The following is a 16,894-nucleotide window of genomic DNA, read 5'->3' on the forward strand; positions in this document are numbered from 1 at the left end:
GCTGAATAAGTGGGCCCACTCACCGCCGCGTCTCGCCAGGGAGGCAGCTGTGCAATAACGCACGAGGGGGAGGAGGCGGAGGAGGAGGAAGGGTGAAGGGGAGGGAGGGAGAGAAAGAGTCCTGCCGAGAGCATCACTGACAAGCCGGTCGGTTAACAGTGAGCCCTCCCGCAAACGTCCACCGCATGTCCATGTGGGCATTGATCCGCGTGACAGATCCCCGCCTCTAAAGCAGCCCCTTGGGTTCAAGGTTTGCCCCTCCTGACCGGCGCCAATCTGAGATGGGTAGAAGGAGGGGGGCTGGAAGGTTAGTTTGAAGAAGGGCAGAGCTTTGCGAAGAGGACGCCGATCTCTCTATTGTTTCACCGCTGGAGAAGAAGAAGAAGAAAAAAAAAAAAAAGAAGAAAAAAATCCCAAACCCAGTGGACAACAACAGCTGAGGGAGAAAGAAATCAGTCGGACCAAACGTCAGAAGAACCTCATTAACTCCAAGGAAACCCAGTCTGGAGAGAGAGCGCGAGAGGGAGAAGAACCAACAAGGAGAGCACATCCCTTATTGCTGCTGGTGAGATTATTATTTCTTTTTAATGCTTGTCTTTACCTGTGGTGTGTTTCGTGTGACGTCATTTATTGGGTTTCGCACGTGTCGCTTTCCCGGAGAATAGCCGGAGATGATTGGAAATGTGCTCCGCGGCAATGTTTCATTCACATGCAACAACTGCTGTTTGTGTACAGCTACCGCAGTATAATTGATGGTTTAACAGGTCCCCCCCCCCCCCCCCCCTCGCATGCCTAAGAGGACATGGTGCTGATGTGAGGATGCGGCGCTGCATGCTGTATCGTGTTTGCCTGGCATGGTGAAGATTCGGTTTCAGTGTTGTTTTGGCAGTGTAAAGCAACACATGTGGGGGGTTTCTTCTTTTTTTTGGGGGGGGGGGGATCTTTGTTTGGGAATGTAACTGAGACAATGGCGGTGTTAAATGGCTTTCTCCAGCTTGACTTTCTCAGGACAGTCAAACGGCAACACAATGCGACACTATGGCAGTTGTTACTTTCCTGTAATGGGCAATCAAAACGACGGCGCGCGCGGGCGCGACGTTTTCCCTTCGTAAATCCGCACCTGCACCCAGCCTCGCGCTCTGACCCCAGAGTTGAGCAATCCTGTCAGAAACAAGCCTGTTGAGCAGAGGGGAACTTAACCTTGGAACAAAACACCCGTTAACCCCCCCCCCCCCCACACACACACACACACACACAGACACACACGAACAGAGACAGACACACACATGCTCATGAAATATAATGAATGCCAGTGGTTCCCCATTTGTGTGGCTGTATTGATAAGTTTAACTGAAAAAACAGATGTTGACAGAAAAAAACATTTCCATGTGGCCATGCGTCTTTTTACTTAATATGTTTCTCCTAATGACTCAAACTCAATGTTGTGTGTTTGGCTGAGGAAGCATAAACCCGCCTTAAAAAAACACATAATCCCTTCTTGAATAATCTCTTTGTCTGTGTGTGTGTGTGTGTGTGTGTTTCCGTCCGTCACTCTCTCCCTCACCCCTCCTCTCTGCCTGTGACCATGCATGCTATGTTGTGTGTTAACAGCCACATATGAGCAATGATGTCTCTCTGAAATCAAACCCAACAGCTTAAATCATTCAAATATTCCGACACATCCCAGACCGTTGCAAAAGCACATGCAACCCCCACCCCCCTCTCCCCTCCCCAAATCAGGTGAAATTGGGTCGCAGGCAGACTACATAAACACCATGGAGTGGTGTTGATGCATGGCTCTGCGGCCATTGCTCTTAAAAAAGCATTTGTGCTGCATCTCTGTGTGCACAACCTGCTAATTGGCACTTATCCAGACGAGCTGCACATGACAAACAAACCTGTTGGTTCTGCATGTTGAGAATGTTGGCACGCAGGTTAAAAAAGCAGGCCTGACATGCAGACATTTCGCAGCGAGTCGAATTATGATTGCTGCAGTCGTTCTTTTTCGCCTCATCTTCTCCTGCTTTTCATCCAGCCAATGTCGGAGGCCGTGCTCCGGTCTTAATTGCTGGACATCCACGCGGGGTTGTGAGAAGCCTCTCGCTCGGAGGATGATTTCCCCGCTCTCTGGCTCTGTCCTTTTGCCCGTCACATTTACCGGAGTGTTCCTCCTCTGCACATCACATATTCATGTATTTACCACACCTCTCTCGTTTGATGTAATGCACAGTCATCTGTAGCTCCTCTCAGCCTTTCCCTCCCCCCTCCCCCCACCCCACCCCCTTGCTGCTGCCTCATAATGTGATGACTCCCTGGACTCAGGAGTGTGACCACAAGTAAATGACTTTTGTCAGCCAGTTCCTTCATCTGTTGAGACGCACACAGCAGAAATCCCCCCCCCCCCCCCCCCCCACACACACCCCTTTCACAGCAAATGGCTGCGTGGTGGAAGGGAAGCAAACTCAGATGTATTGTCCAGCGTGGAATGTGTCAGGGAGAGCAGATTTTCTTTCACCTTTTTTTTCTGAGAGATGCAGAACGGATATGTTGTGCTTCCGCGGCTTGTCTGCTCGACGTCCGAGGCGACGTGATTGGAGGATCTGTTTGTAATTGCCATTATTTGGATTCTGCATGAGGATGCAGTCAAACAAAACATGTAGCGGAGATGGCGGCAGATTGTTCGGAGGATTTGCATTTCTATATCGTTTCTGGAGGCACAGTGAGGCACGATGCGGTAAAATGGAAAGTATTTTCAGTGATCACAAAATAAACAAGGGTAATGTCTCCCAGAGTGTTGCTTTTTTCTTTTTTCTCTCTCTTTTTATTGCAGGAGGCAAATATTCTACCCATAAATGAATGTTAATGTCTACAACATGTTTGTAAATGACTGAGCATGCTAAATAACAACGTTCCCCTCCACTGCCGTTTGCACTGAGATCCACCACATCAAGAGGCCGTGGCATCAAGCTCCTGTCAAGCCATGATAATGATCACAGCTGACAGGAAGTAATCGCGGGAGCTCTCCAAGTGTATTGAAGCCTCGACCGCGGTCATGTCAGTCACGACCGAGGAGCTTCGAGGAGGAAATTTACAGCGTGAAAAAGACGTAGAGAAGCGGAACAAGGCGGGGCAATGAGAAGGCCATGCTGGGGTTAATACAGACAGAGACGCCCTTATTCAGCACAACCGAACCATCTTTTGTCGGATGAAGGGAACACATTGAATATTTTACGGCTGTGGAGTGCTTTTGCATCTGTCTTAATTCCCCAACATGTTCCCTGCTTGCAGGAGTTTTACTTACCTCACTCATTCTCTGGCTTGGTGAGCTCCCATCATTTCCCCATTTATGTGCGGTGAGATTAAGCACGGAGGCTTTTCACACTGGGATGTTTCCTCCAGACGCCCGCTGATTTATGATCATTTCTGTGATTGTCACTGATCTCGATCCTTCACAGATTCCTCTGGCTTTAATTTGTTACGTAAAAAAAAAAGCTCCACAAACAAATTTCTCGTGTTACTGTGTTTCTGGCAGAAGATGAGAGACGGAGGCCTCCTAGACTAGAGCGATCTCACGTGAACACACATTCCAAAGTGATATAGGGACGGGAACCGCCTGCCAAAACAGCATAAAACATTTTCAACAAGTCCATCATGTGCAGAGCAAATCATCGACTGGTTGTTTGATGAAAGGCTGTTGGAGCTGCCGCGGTTGCACAGTTACGCCGTTGAAACTGTTGTTGTTAGATTATCATCGATATTAGATTCGGTATATGAAAGTATTTAGCTGCAGCATGTTTGTCAAAAGCATCTGTGGGGGGCAGATATGCATACAAATGAAGAAATTTGAGCAACATTTTGCGTAGTTTAGCACTCTATCGTGAGCATTCAGCGTCTAACAATAGCATTGTCACCGCAGATGTTAACTTTTGTTTCTCACACTCCTGTTCACAGGAGTCGCAGAATCGGGTTATACAAACAAAAAAAGCAAGAAATCACAGATCAGAAGAGGCGTTTGAGTTATATTTTTCGAGATCGGAGACACTAGAAATCCGCATGTTTGTTCGTACTGCAGTTGTTGTTGAAGTATAACTCCCTGATTTTGATTTCATAGACTTGTTTTAAAGAAGTCAAATCCATATGTAAGTGGAGGTTGTAGCAAACATAATGCCACCTTGCTCTTGCTTATTTTCACCTGCTATCCATAAAAGGGAACTACACAGCTATGTTTATAATAGATATGTTGTAGTCTAACACAGTCCGAAAATATTAGTACACATGAACTCTCCCAAATCCCAAAACTAGAGTGATAAAACTCAAAATTGTGATGTCATAAAGTATAAAAATAAAATAAATTGGGAAATACGTTATAGATGACACAGAGCACCCGGGGGTACATTTTCTGATTCACGACTGACAAACTGGCATCATACGTTTGAGAGTTACTTCTCTGGTTTCTGGCTTTGAGCGAGAGAGAGTGCAGTAGCTCATGTTCACAAATATTGATTGCACTTCCCAAGGCCATGGGAAAAAAACATATTGGAATTCTTAATTTAGGTGTCGTTCCCCTTTAACCCCATACATCTTTCATGGTTTACTCTGGCCTTATGAAGGTTGACAGCCAAAATATCTCAAATATCATCTTCCCGGAGCCTAAAGCTTCATATCAGGACCGGCTGTGTCGACACGATGTCTGCAGACCCTGAGAAACTCCTAAAATGTCTGACGTTGTACTATACACATCCAAGTCCTGAAATGGAGCCTAACAACGCCCCACAGCTGTTGTCAAATCACTGTAAATCAATGCCTCTTGTGGTTTATTGCTTGATCTAAAACGGAGGAACCTCTTGAAACGTTGTTTGTTTCGTGAAGAATTGCTCAAGTGGTGGATTCATTTGATCACTTTGCACAAGAAAAGGAAGTTAAGCGTTAAATATTGGACTTTGATTGAAGTTGGCCGAGAACTGAGAGGGGTTTTTTTTTTAAGCTTTTCAAGTGAAACACAATAAGCGGTCAGATTCTGTTCCTGATCCAGATGAGTTGAGAAATACAGTGGAGCTTGAGGTTTAAAGACAGTGGTTGCGTATATTGTGAATCAAGCTGCAAGGCACACATTGCAGTCAGCTGTGATGTGTGCAGAGGGAGTGGTGGCGCACTTCTGGTGTTCTTTTGAGGCTTCAGGCACACACACACACACACACACACACACACACACGTACAGACAATTAAAACTTTCCACGGTTGAATGACCTCCTGTACTCCAACCCCTCCAACATTTAGTTTTTTATCGTTGTTTTCCTTCATATCTGACCATCTCAGTCACAGGTGCCGCGATTGCAAATAAAAATGTGATGCTTCCGGCACCACTTTTGTCTCACACGTTGGAGAGAGACAAAAAAAGGTGATGCGCACAGCTGTTGCCTCGGTTACCCAGTGTTTTTGGCTTGAGATATGGAGAGGGGGATTATTGGAAACCGACGGTCTTCAGGGCTTTCTGTGGTGCTAAGAGAGGAGAGGAGCTTTAATTGTCTTTTGGTTTTTTATTTTAATCGACCCCGATTAAATTGAGTGTGTCCCAAGTGTCCCGGGGGTGACACCAACTTTAACACCGATCATTTTTACGGCTTGGGAAGCTGTGCAGGGTTGTCGAGCTACAAACCGGCCAGTGAGACGGGAACGACGAAACACGTTTCTTTGTGGTTGTCCTGCGACAAACAGATTTATAGAGCAAACAAACAAGAAAAAATAAATCAGCATATCAATAAAAAATCATTGTCAGTTGGTAGCTTTAGTGAACAGTAAAGTGAGTGCCTGTGCAGAGGGAGGTTGGTCGTTTAAGCCATGTTTAGAACTCTTCATCACGTTGGATGAAGAGTTAAACGTACCCTGGTATGACATCAGAGGACAATGTTCTTATGTAACTCAATCCAACTCAAAGCACATTTCTGCACAGAAATCAACAGCTCCCTTCGTTACAAGTTAGCTCACTACCGAGACCATAGTATTATTCTTCTTTTTCTTCATCCCAGGCTGCCAGATGATTGTGTTTTTTTTTTTAAATGTGCGTAGCGTTTGGCCACCCTCATGCTGTCTCAGCCTACTCTTTATTGCACCAGGTATGGCATGGAGAAATCGCCTTCACAGAGATTATTTTGCAGCACTATTGCATTGCCGTGCAACACTGTGTAGGTGTGATGACGGCTGCTGAAATGTATCTTTTTAATGCACAAGGGGATTTTACAGTTTAAATTGGACCATACATGATTCCTGTCAAGAACAATGACGATCAGATTTTCTGCATTCGCCACAGGAAATCTGTTAGTCAAGGTTATAATGACTGACTAACCAAAAATGCCTCAATAAACAGAGGGAGTCATAGCTAATGCAAAAATACCGAGATCAGAAAAGGCTGCAGGGACGTAAGAAGAGTAAACATCAACGATGATAAAAAGGCCTTAATTGCATCTCCACTTAGCTGGAAGCTCGTTCATAAGCTAAGGAGCCCTGACAGCAACAGCATGGTCACCTTGAGCACACAACCTTGACGAAGAAACTGTCAGCAGGATCGTGCTTGAGGATTTTCTGTCATGGGGGACCTTAAGTTCAGAGACAAGTTGCGGGCAAGTCTTTCAAAGACCAAAACACATTCGCAGTTCTGAAAAAAAAAATGACAAAGTGACAAGATGCTAAAAACAGGGGAGATGTGGTTCTGTCTCTTCGCTTGAGTTAAAAGCCTCGCTGCAGCTTTTTCGAACACTTTGTAGCAGTGGCATGGTTAAGATGGATCAAGAAGGCATTGTGGTGTTGGAGTCATTATGAATGTTATCAAAGGGCGGGTCCATCTGCTCTCTTTTCTGGGTTTTTAAATCAATCTAAGTGTACATGTTTAGAATATTTGAACCTCTTTAAGTTGCTGTCAGACAGCCCTTCTTAAAGGGGAATCTAAGCCGTTATATCGCCGTCTTCAATTGACAAAAACAGTCAACGTTTGACCTCACAAGACAAGGGACCTGCTGAGATACCGCCGTTTACTTGTGTTATTGTGTGACTTTTGGATCCGAGCTAACTTGGCGATCTCACAGCAGTACATTTGTTCGCTTCCGTGCCGGAACTTTTATCTGCTTCTTTAATGAAGAAAGGTTCTCAGAAGAGCTTGGGGAAAATAGCATTTTGACGCTAAAGCATACACACTTTGACCAAAACTTGAATGTTTGAATTTAAAAACATAAACACGAAAGCTACAGATTTATTTACAAACCTCAAAAAAATAAATAAGATTACATTAAAGGACCATATTTTTTTAAATCTCAACCAACAACTGTTTGCAGCTAAGGGAGATGTAGCAATAAAGTCGTTTTTCTCAAATATCCTGACCCCGCAAGCACTTTCATCAAGAGACGGGTCTACTTTATTACATTTGACAGACCATGAAAGTGAATTGTAGAAACAATATACCTCAACAAAATATCATTCATAGATCTAAAGGTTAACCTGGTTGGAACCAGTCTAGCAGAAGAGCTTTTATCAGCTTTTTATCCTGCCTGAAAATGTTCACTATCTACATGAACTGCAGCAAAAAATCTGTGCAAAGACTTTCTCATCTCCTCAAATAAAAATGAATTAATAAATGCCACTGCCGTGTCAGTTTGTCTACATAAGCTTTCTATTCAGCAGAATGTGTAACTACATCTAGTAATTTAATGTGCACAAATGTAAAAAAAAACAAAGACACAAATAACAGTCAGAAAGGATAACATTTGTCTGGAACAGCATCCTAATGTCACTGACAGTCAGACCTCGGCTTTGCCTCGATGCATATCCATGAACATCACAAACAGGCGAACGGACAACTTTGTCAGATTCTGACACCCACCTTGAATGAGTTTGGCTTGATGCCAGGAATGTGAACACAGTTCTCCTGCTGTAGAAAGCTGTCGCAGGTTACTGGACAGCACGGCCTTTTCCAGTCCTGCTACTGGTGCATGGGATCGGAGGGGCGGAGAGTAACGCAATAATACGATGACTTTTGTTTTCCGCGGAATCATATCGAGAGGACATTGTGAGACAGGATTCATGATTGCAAATTGTAGTTTTGTTTAGGGCTGCAACAAACATATGACATGATTGATAGATTCAAAGGTTGCAGATATGTCTGCTAAACATGTGTTCCTTGGTGTAGAACTTCAAATTGTAGCGAATTTGTGCCTCGTTTCGGGTGCGAGGAGTGAAATCCTCAGCATTTATTATGTTATCAATTTGATATAAGAACAATGAGATACAAAGGAGGATGTCTGCTCGACAGGATGATTTATTTCCTTCGGAACCAGATCTGTAAACATTCTATTATCTCAAATGGCTCGGAAAATAGTGCTTATAGCGGCTGTAAATGGGGGGGGGGGATTCCCCCCTGAATGTTTACAATATTCTGCTGGTCGATCATTTACCAATCACTTTCCAGCTGGTGTCCACATCTTTACTGTCCATACTAAGTCATCTAGTGAATCATTAGAGGCCTTTGATCAATGCCTGGCTCTCTCTGTCCAGTCGATGGCCCTCGCTACCTCTTGCTAGCTGTATATCAAAGCTTTAAATGCACGATATGTGTCTGTTTATACATTCTGGATTCCTGAATTCAGATTGGTCGTTGCGCCTTCAAAATTTCAAATTAATTATTAATGCCCTGTACTTGCGTTGTTTCTCAGGGTATTTGAATGACAAGGGTGGTTTGTTTCTTCAGATCCGGTAACCTTGTAATATCCTCATACAAATTCAGTACCAAGCCAGAGATAAAGCTTGATTACCATATCAGAGAGAATTCCAATGTGTAGTTATTTCCTGTCTTAATATTGCATCTCCCTGTTTTGGCAGACTTCATGCGATCGCTCCAATTTTCAATGCATGTGTTTAGTGCTTTGTGTCGGGTAATGGTCTCAGTTTTTAAGAAGTACCGTTGCAAGTTTTCAATTATGGTTGAGGAAGGAGAGGGGGAAAAAAAGGACGCCCTTAGTGAATACAAACTCCAAGGAATCTGTTGGAGTCTTACTGACCTCGAAGAACAGTGCATGGAAATACAGTAAATAAAAGCGACACATCAATTCAACACCGGAGTCCATGCTGATAATGGCCAGTAAGAAACAAAACGACAAAAACAATGAATCTTCGAAAATGGCAATCAATTATTTTCACTCGATCGAGTAATTGATTAATCAATTGTCTCCGTACCAGTCTCATCAGACTCTCGAGTTTTCTATCGATTGGTGACGAGTATAATAACGAGTTTGAAGAGATGAAAGCACCGAGGCTTGACATTAGACGCTGCAGTGAGTTTCTGTTGCAACAATGATACCGGCGGACAGGCCATGAAAGACACCGAAAACCCACAAAAGCACCAAGACACCCGCTTCTTCACAATACCTTGTTATTAATAATTAAATACTCTGATATATTGCTCCATATTGCCATGCGTCAGGGAATTTTAGGTGTTTTTTTTTAGAAATACTTATATGTCTTATACTACCATCATATTTCCATGTGGATCCCGGGGAGCACTCCATGTTGATCTTTGCTTTTGAACCGCAGAATTTAGAATTTAATGTTCTTATCATTCTCTCCGATGAGTTCAAAGACACGAATGTGTTACTGTGAGAAGTGCCTCGGAAATTGAAAGTACTCGCCGCTTTGTTGGGAGTATCAGCTGCCGTTTATTTTGAGACCAGACTGTGATCTTACTAGTTTGCTGTGTATAAGTGGCACCAAAATAAATGAAAGCTGCCTCGTCTTTCAGAGGCACAAGAAAGAAAAACAAACACCAGGCGCACTCGGTGATGATTTATGTTCTGGTTTTATGTGTAAATATAATAATATATAAGTTAATATAGGGTAATATAAGTTAAGTGTCTATTTAGTTTGACAAACTTTATTTCCACAACCCCTCCCCAGTACTGACGCACCATTATTCCTTGTGTGTATCTGTTTTCCCCCAATGAAGCAGGAAGATGCAAAGGAATTACTTTGTTTTTGTCCTATGTGACAGAAACTAGTAGTAACAAGTACTACTAGGACAAGTACTAACCATTATGTGACAGGAAAGAGGTTTCTTAGTTTCAAGTTAGCAACACGCTATACTGAATGTACTGTATTGGGGGGTGACCGTGGCCACCCCCGCCAACCGAAAGGTCACCGGTTCGATCCTCGGCTGCACCGTGTTCTGTGTCGAAGTGTCCCTGAGCAAGACACTGTACCCCTAACTGCTCCCCGGGCGCCTGTCATTGGCAGCCCACTGCTCCCTATATACACAGGGATGGGTCAAATGCAGAGAATAATTACCCCACTGTGGGACTAATAAAGGAATGTTTCTTCTTCTATATACAGTACTAGGGCTTGTCGTAGACATAATCGATTTCAAAAACACTTTAATTTGCATGACGTGCGACGCCGCATCGCAGGAATGGCCCGGTCAAAGCACGCGTTCGTCCCGAGAACAAGCTGCTGCATAAAAGCCTCGTCCACGCTGCACTTAAGTTTGGAAGGATTTCTGACAGCAACCCGACATGGTGGTGCTCTGTAAACTCTGTAAACTGGAAGTGGCTTATCACAGCCAGTTAAGTGGCTTAACTGTTATGCACGAACACCTCCGCAAGCGAAAGCATCCCGGAGCACTTTGTCATTTCTGTACTGCAACTTTGCACCACGCGTCGTCTGACATTGTTATTCTGCAGTTATTTTCTTTTTTTTTGTACTTTAACGGCCACGTAGGAGTGAGAAAGCGGGTTCCACTAACATTACAATAATCTTAATTATTACTACTCCAGTGATGAAATGCATCCATTACATGAGCATTTAAAGTTCGAACTCAAATACTAAAGCAGAAATACAGATGTTTTTAGTTCAGTGAAACGTTTGTCACAGCAGTCCTTTTGAATGTGATGACTCGTCATTTTCTGATTCGGCATCTGACAAAAAGGTTCTATTATCTTGTTGTTTGTGTTTAAGAGATGATTGAATAAAATATTGAAATATTAATCAGAAAAGAGGTTTATTTTTTGGAAGTAAACTAATTGTTATATCAATTGGGAATTTAAATATAATCTTTAGAATAAACAATAAATTACTTGGCATAATTCACAATGTGAAGTTCATAATGATTAGTCACACAACAACATACAAAATGGCTCCAAAGCTTGTGTGTCGCTACTTGGAACAGTAACACACACTGGTGAGTGTGTTTCCAGGTTGCAGTAGAACTGCAGCTTATCAGCCTCACCCTTCATTGCTGCTGGAAAACAGAGTGAACGGTGCTTAATAATTGAGTCTCGCTCACCCGGCTGCAGTCAGTCGCACTTGTAGTTGTGTTCATCTCGGCCTCTGCTCAACCAGCCAACTCCACCGGAGCGATAACTTGCTGCACCAGCAGTCAAAGCTGCTTTGATCACCAGAACCACTCACCACAGTCTGTCAGCCCACACTGAGCACCCAGAATCGTGCACGTCACAGATACTCAGTCACACTTGCCACAGTCGGGCTAATGCAGCCGCAGTCCAAGTAGCCAGCTGCAGCGCGCGTGGCGTTTGCCGCGAGATCTGCCACAGTTGCAGCCGGAGTTGCACTCGCCAGAGACGTGCTTACCTCAGCCTCAATCAGTCATACTCGCTGGAGTGCTGCACAGCCTGAGCAGCTGGTGCTGTACGCTACATGAGACCAAGCAGCCTTAGTTGGAGTCGCACTTGCCAGAGGCACCCTCACAGCTGCCATCATTCACACAAAGTGGGATCCTACTGGCCACACAAAAGCCCCGGTAAACATCTCGTCCACAGAGGCAGCGGGACCAAAAAGCTGATCGCAGCCCCGTTCAGAGCCCCACTCACCTCATTCACACTGGAGGGAAAGCTGATCATCATCTCGACCGGGCGAGAGGTAACTTACAACGTTGGAGGATCCCGCAAAAAGCTATGAATTTAATTATATACAAACATTCATGGACTAATTTAAATATGTCTTCTACCCATCTGTGTGGTGTAATAAGAAGGTAATAAAATGTGATGTGTGCGCATGCCTTGATTTGTGGGATTCACATTTGCAGCGTAAGGTTTTTTTTGAGGCACAGTCTGCTCTTGAGATAAGATGAAATATTTCTTGCAAGCCTAATGTATTTCAGGGAAGAACACCATCAGTAATATCCCTCTGTGTCATACAGGGGGAAATGGGTGGCCAGCTCTTGCCTGTGGCATACACGCCTTCATATCTGGCTGAATGACGATAATTTAAATTATGAATTGCCTATTTAAAATTCAGTCAAAGGGCGGTATTTATTCAGTACATGGACATTTCTAATAACACACACATGACACTGAACAACCCGTTCAAAGTCTTAAACTGGATCAGATTATGCTGATTCTCTGTATTTCATGGCAAATCTTTACAACAGATTGCATACTTCTTCAATATGAAATACTGCAGACCTATGAAGCATCCAAGGGTTATTTAAGAAACTGGCAAGGTGAAAATCCAGCTTTTCGCTTTATTTCCTATTTATTTAATACATGATATCAGTCAATAATTGTGCTGCAGAGAAAGTGAAATGCTGAGGAGAGGAATAGAATACTGTCCTTTTCCCTTGTAAGGTTAGAAACATGAATTGGGGCTTTACTATAGCAGCAGATCAGACGATAGTAATCCAGAAATACAATAAGCTTGTTGCTTTTGAAAGCCGCTTCATTCATCTTAAAGTAGTAGTGAACCTAATAGAAGTCTTACAGTATATCCTTGTTTGGATTTGATGAGAAAACAAGACTCAGAATTCAACACAACAAGTTCCGTCTAAGTGGCAAAGATGAGCCAACGGAGCTTCAAGGTGAACCACGGCGTAGATGTTTGATTCATGGCTTAAATTATTCTGTTGGGCCGGTCTAGTGCGTGTGCTGAACTCTCCTTCTCTTCGTATGGCCATTAGAGTGAAACATTCCAATTCCAATTACAGTTGGGCTACAGAGCTGTCCTTCATGTTAGCAATGGCAATAGCTTCTACTTACACTGAATCGCCAACCTGCCCGTGAATACTTTACCCGTTAGTGTGATCGATAGCTACTGATCAAGCCACTTCACAGACGCACCCTAAAGTTGGATGGATTCAGTGTTAAAGGCCCACTTGACTCTCATGAAGTTCCAGGGTTTCTAGAATATTTTATGGACTCTTTTGGGACAATGTCATTGCCTGATGGATCGTAGCTCCAGTGGTCGCCGTTTCAATTTCATGACAATGTTTTGACACGTTTAGAGACTCCTTTAAGTTATCAATAACCACTTGTCTTAACAAGACGCTCACGGATGGCAATCTCCTGCAAAACACTTTACACCAACACTAAGTGCCTACAGCCATGCTGACGACACAAATGCTGTGGATGGCTCTAGAGGAGAAGTCAAGGGATTTTCATTCCATGGCAACCCATCCAATAGTTGTCAATTTCACGCAAAATCACAAAAGTCAACCTCATACAGTAATCGTTAGGGTATCACCAAAGTCATTAGGATTCATTGTCCGGGTACCGTGAATGCTGCCAGTCCATCAAACCCATATTCCAGCGATAAGCGGAAAAGTCAAGAGGAGTGAAAGTCCGGGCAACACCTGCCATGTTCATGCACGGACCATTTTGTCACAGTAGTGATACAAAGGGATATATGGGGCATTTGATTGATGGCGATGGCATGGAAGTCACATCGATCGAAGAGCAGCCCATCTCGTGATCTTGCTCTGGTGCGTCTTAAATCTTTGTGAAACCACAAGACTGAAAAAGGAAAGATGAAGTTAAGATGGATGTTTGCCCTGTGGCCTCTCATCATGTCTTACCCTGTTTCTCTGATGACTTTGGTGGACTATCTGCCAGTCTTGTGAATGGATTGCATTGAGATATCGTTGGTGTTTTTTTACATTTTTTACATTTTTCAGATTTTTTAGTTTACGATCTAGAAAGCTGTGCTTTAATAAGTCAGGGTGGACTAGCTTTAATGGACAAAAAATTTTAAAAGGCTGGTGATGTACTTAATTATCAGTGTGGCACAATATATCCCAAGTTTGTTTCAGGGGTAATGACCTTGTGAATTTTATTGTTATGTACTGCTTTTTTGCCTTTTTGGACCAATCAGGGTGCTTTTTAGTCGTTCACCAATTAGTGAGGCCCACCTGTTGGCGATGTAAAGGATAACGATCTGAGACCTCTGAAGCTCGAGCCTATGCAGTACATTAAATTAACGGCTCATTAGTATAGGAAGCTGATTTTAGAGTGGTTCAGAGGAGCAGTTGGAAAAAAGTAGTTTGGAAAAGGTATTTTGCATAGCGCCCGAAAACCCCAATGTGACACGGAGGGTTCAGCTCATTAACGAAACTAGACAGTGTGAAAGTTTAAATAGCCGAGACGCTGTTGCTTCTGGGCTCGTCGTGAAATGTCTCGTTAGCAATGTACTTTATTGGATACTTAACATAAAAAACGAACAAGAATGTAACCTGTGCAATAACGATTCATAATTTATTGCTTCCTGGCTTGAAGCCAGCGTTCCTTTGGGAGACAAATTTGATGGAGCGGTGACTCAGCGTCTCGCGTAGTGGACAACTGTTTGTCTGGTCGTCCAAGTGATGGATATGTTTTCTCTCATTTTATGTCTTTTCACATCATTAGTTTGAGCACACAATGTCATTCGTTTTGAAATGATTTATTGTGATAATTTCGATTGAACTTGTTAGCATATTCCTTTTTATATTTCGAGTTCTAAAGATGGATTGTCACTTAAAATGTAATTTTTATCGTGAAATTCATTTTGAGGAAAGTTTTTCCATAATTTCCCATTTTAGAAAGCTCATCGCTCCAGGTGTTGGGAATGCTGTGAAATCCAGTATTTGTGATTGTAATAAGACTTCAGGTCAATGAGAGTTCTCACTGCCTATTTAAAGCTTTTTTTTTATTGGTCATTACTGATTTAAAATAGATTTTCTCCTGAGTGGTATGTGTCAAGGGTTAACTCCTGCAGTAAAGGAGCCGTATATGGGGCCAGCAGACCCACTTGGCCTAAAGCAACCAGTGAGATACATACAAATGGATTTGAAAATGAACTAAGTCAGCATTCAGGGGGTTAATCATAAAACAATTACTGCCATGCAAACAAGTGGAACATGCTGTTTACCAGTGGAACAAGCTCAATTACATCTGCTGGTTCAAGTACCGCATTATCTCCTACACCTGGTCTCCCCCCTTTTTCTGTGCATCCAGAGCACCATATAGTCCACATCCAATTCCCTTTGTTCTCCCTCCACTGACACGGTATTGCATGCTGTATTGTACGCTACCATCCCACACTCATCTGGATTCCCACAGCAGCCTCACAGCGGTAGGTTACAGCGATGACCTGCAATATCATTCCCTGCACACAACGGAGATGTGTCAACGCCACTGTGATCCGACAGGCTAAACATGCGTGTCAATGCAGGCGGCAGGAGAAAAAGTCTCACCGTGTTCAGCCTTCGTTGCCATTTGTTGAGTCACTGTCATATGAAGTGCACTCTCACGTCAACAGCCCTGTTCTAACATCCATCGTTCTGCTTTTTCAGTTTCCTTAGCGTTCAGAAACAGATGTGTCATACATTAGTTTGAAAAGTTGTAAGGAATGAGGAAGAGGAAATAAAAAAGGATGCATCATATGTGAAATGGTTTCTGAAACAGTCGCTTATTTATTCATGCAAATATCCCAACGAGCAGTGGCTTTTTTGTGATTTTGTTTTTATTGAATATCGTGTAAACGTGACTCAATGACATCCTCCTTTTGGGCCTACTGCAATACATCGATACCTTCTATCACTGATGAAGCCTCCTCATTACATAACATCCACTTATAATGATGTTCCCAGCTTGCAGAGGGGAGTACCAATAACACTACGCAATATGGACACATGGTACACACAGTACATGCCAATTGCAAGTACCGTACTTTTCGGACTATAAGCCGCTACTTTTTACCCCACGCTTTGAGGCGTCGGCTTATAGTCCGGTGCGCTTTATATACGTTTTTTTTCCGTAGCTTTTCTCCACCACAACAACCGCAACTTCCGGTTCCGGTTCCGGTCTAACACAACATTTACGAGCTCCCGACACAGAACAGTTGCTACCAGCAACCCCTCTGCTACCAGCTGTTACTGACAGGGTCGCTACAATATGGATGAAGTACCTTTGACCTACCTCTCACTAGGACTGTTAACAAAAAAGGTTGAACGGCAAGATGCTTTTAACAGTACATGTCCGACTCGCTAGCTTCTAAGCTAATTTTAACATGTATCTTAGCAGTAGAACCACTGCTAATGATGTTATTGTTCCCTTTTTTCGGTTTATTTAATGATGATGTTAAAACAGCATTAGCTGAGAATTACTCGAGCCAGACACAGTGTTCCCTCTAATCGTGATTTTTCTTTCCCCCAATCCCACATATGGCATTTGCACCTTCAACTACAGCCCAAAAGAGTGCTCACACGTCCTACTTATTCTCCATTACTACACGTGAAATGCTACTTTCTGAAATTTAAAACACAAACCAGTAACAACGTTGTCATTAAGACGATTAACAGAATGTAAAAGTACCAACAGTGAAGGCCTGCCATCTGAATTGCGCCGGCATTGAGCTGCAGACAGCGTAACAAGGCTGGAGGTAATACATGTGCACATGGTGAGTGCTCGGGAAGGTATTGCTCTTCACTAGGAATCTTGATGAACCGTGACAGATTTCACCCACAAGGCAGGCGCCCTGTCCACGGTTTAACAGCTGCTTTCCAGTCGTTTTTGTTTCTTTTTACTTCATGGCTGCAATGACTACAAAGCAGATCACCATTAGTTTGGTGTTCCGTGTCTCTAATTGTTAAAGT

The 16,894-nt window shown here is 43.3% G+C and overlaps 1 protein-coding gene across 2 annotated transcripts in view; it reads left to right on the plus strand.

Annotated features, from left to right (window-relative positions):
- Positions 1-301: 301 nt before the first annotated feature.
- gabra3 (gamma-aminobutyric acid type A receptor subunit alpha3) overlaps positions 302-16,894 on the plus strand; it is an 84,485-nt gene continuing 67,892 nt past the window's right edge. For both annotated transcript variants that reach the window (XM_079283572.1, XM_079283573.1), the window contains exon 1: positions 302-565. The gene's annotated coding sequence lies outside the window, so the exon portion shown is untranslated. The remainder of the gene's footprint in view (positions 566-16,894) is intronic.

The sequence above is a fragment of the Melanostigma gelatinosum genome (genome assembly GCF_949748355.1).
Source record: "Melanostigma gelatinosum genome assembly, chromosome: 14".
NCBI classification, from domain to species: domain Eukaryota; kingdom Metazoa; phylum Chordata; class Actinopteri; order Perciformes; family Zoarcidae; genus Melanostigma; species Melanostigma gelatinosum.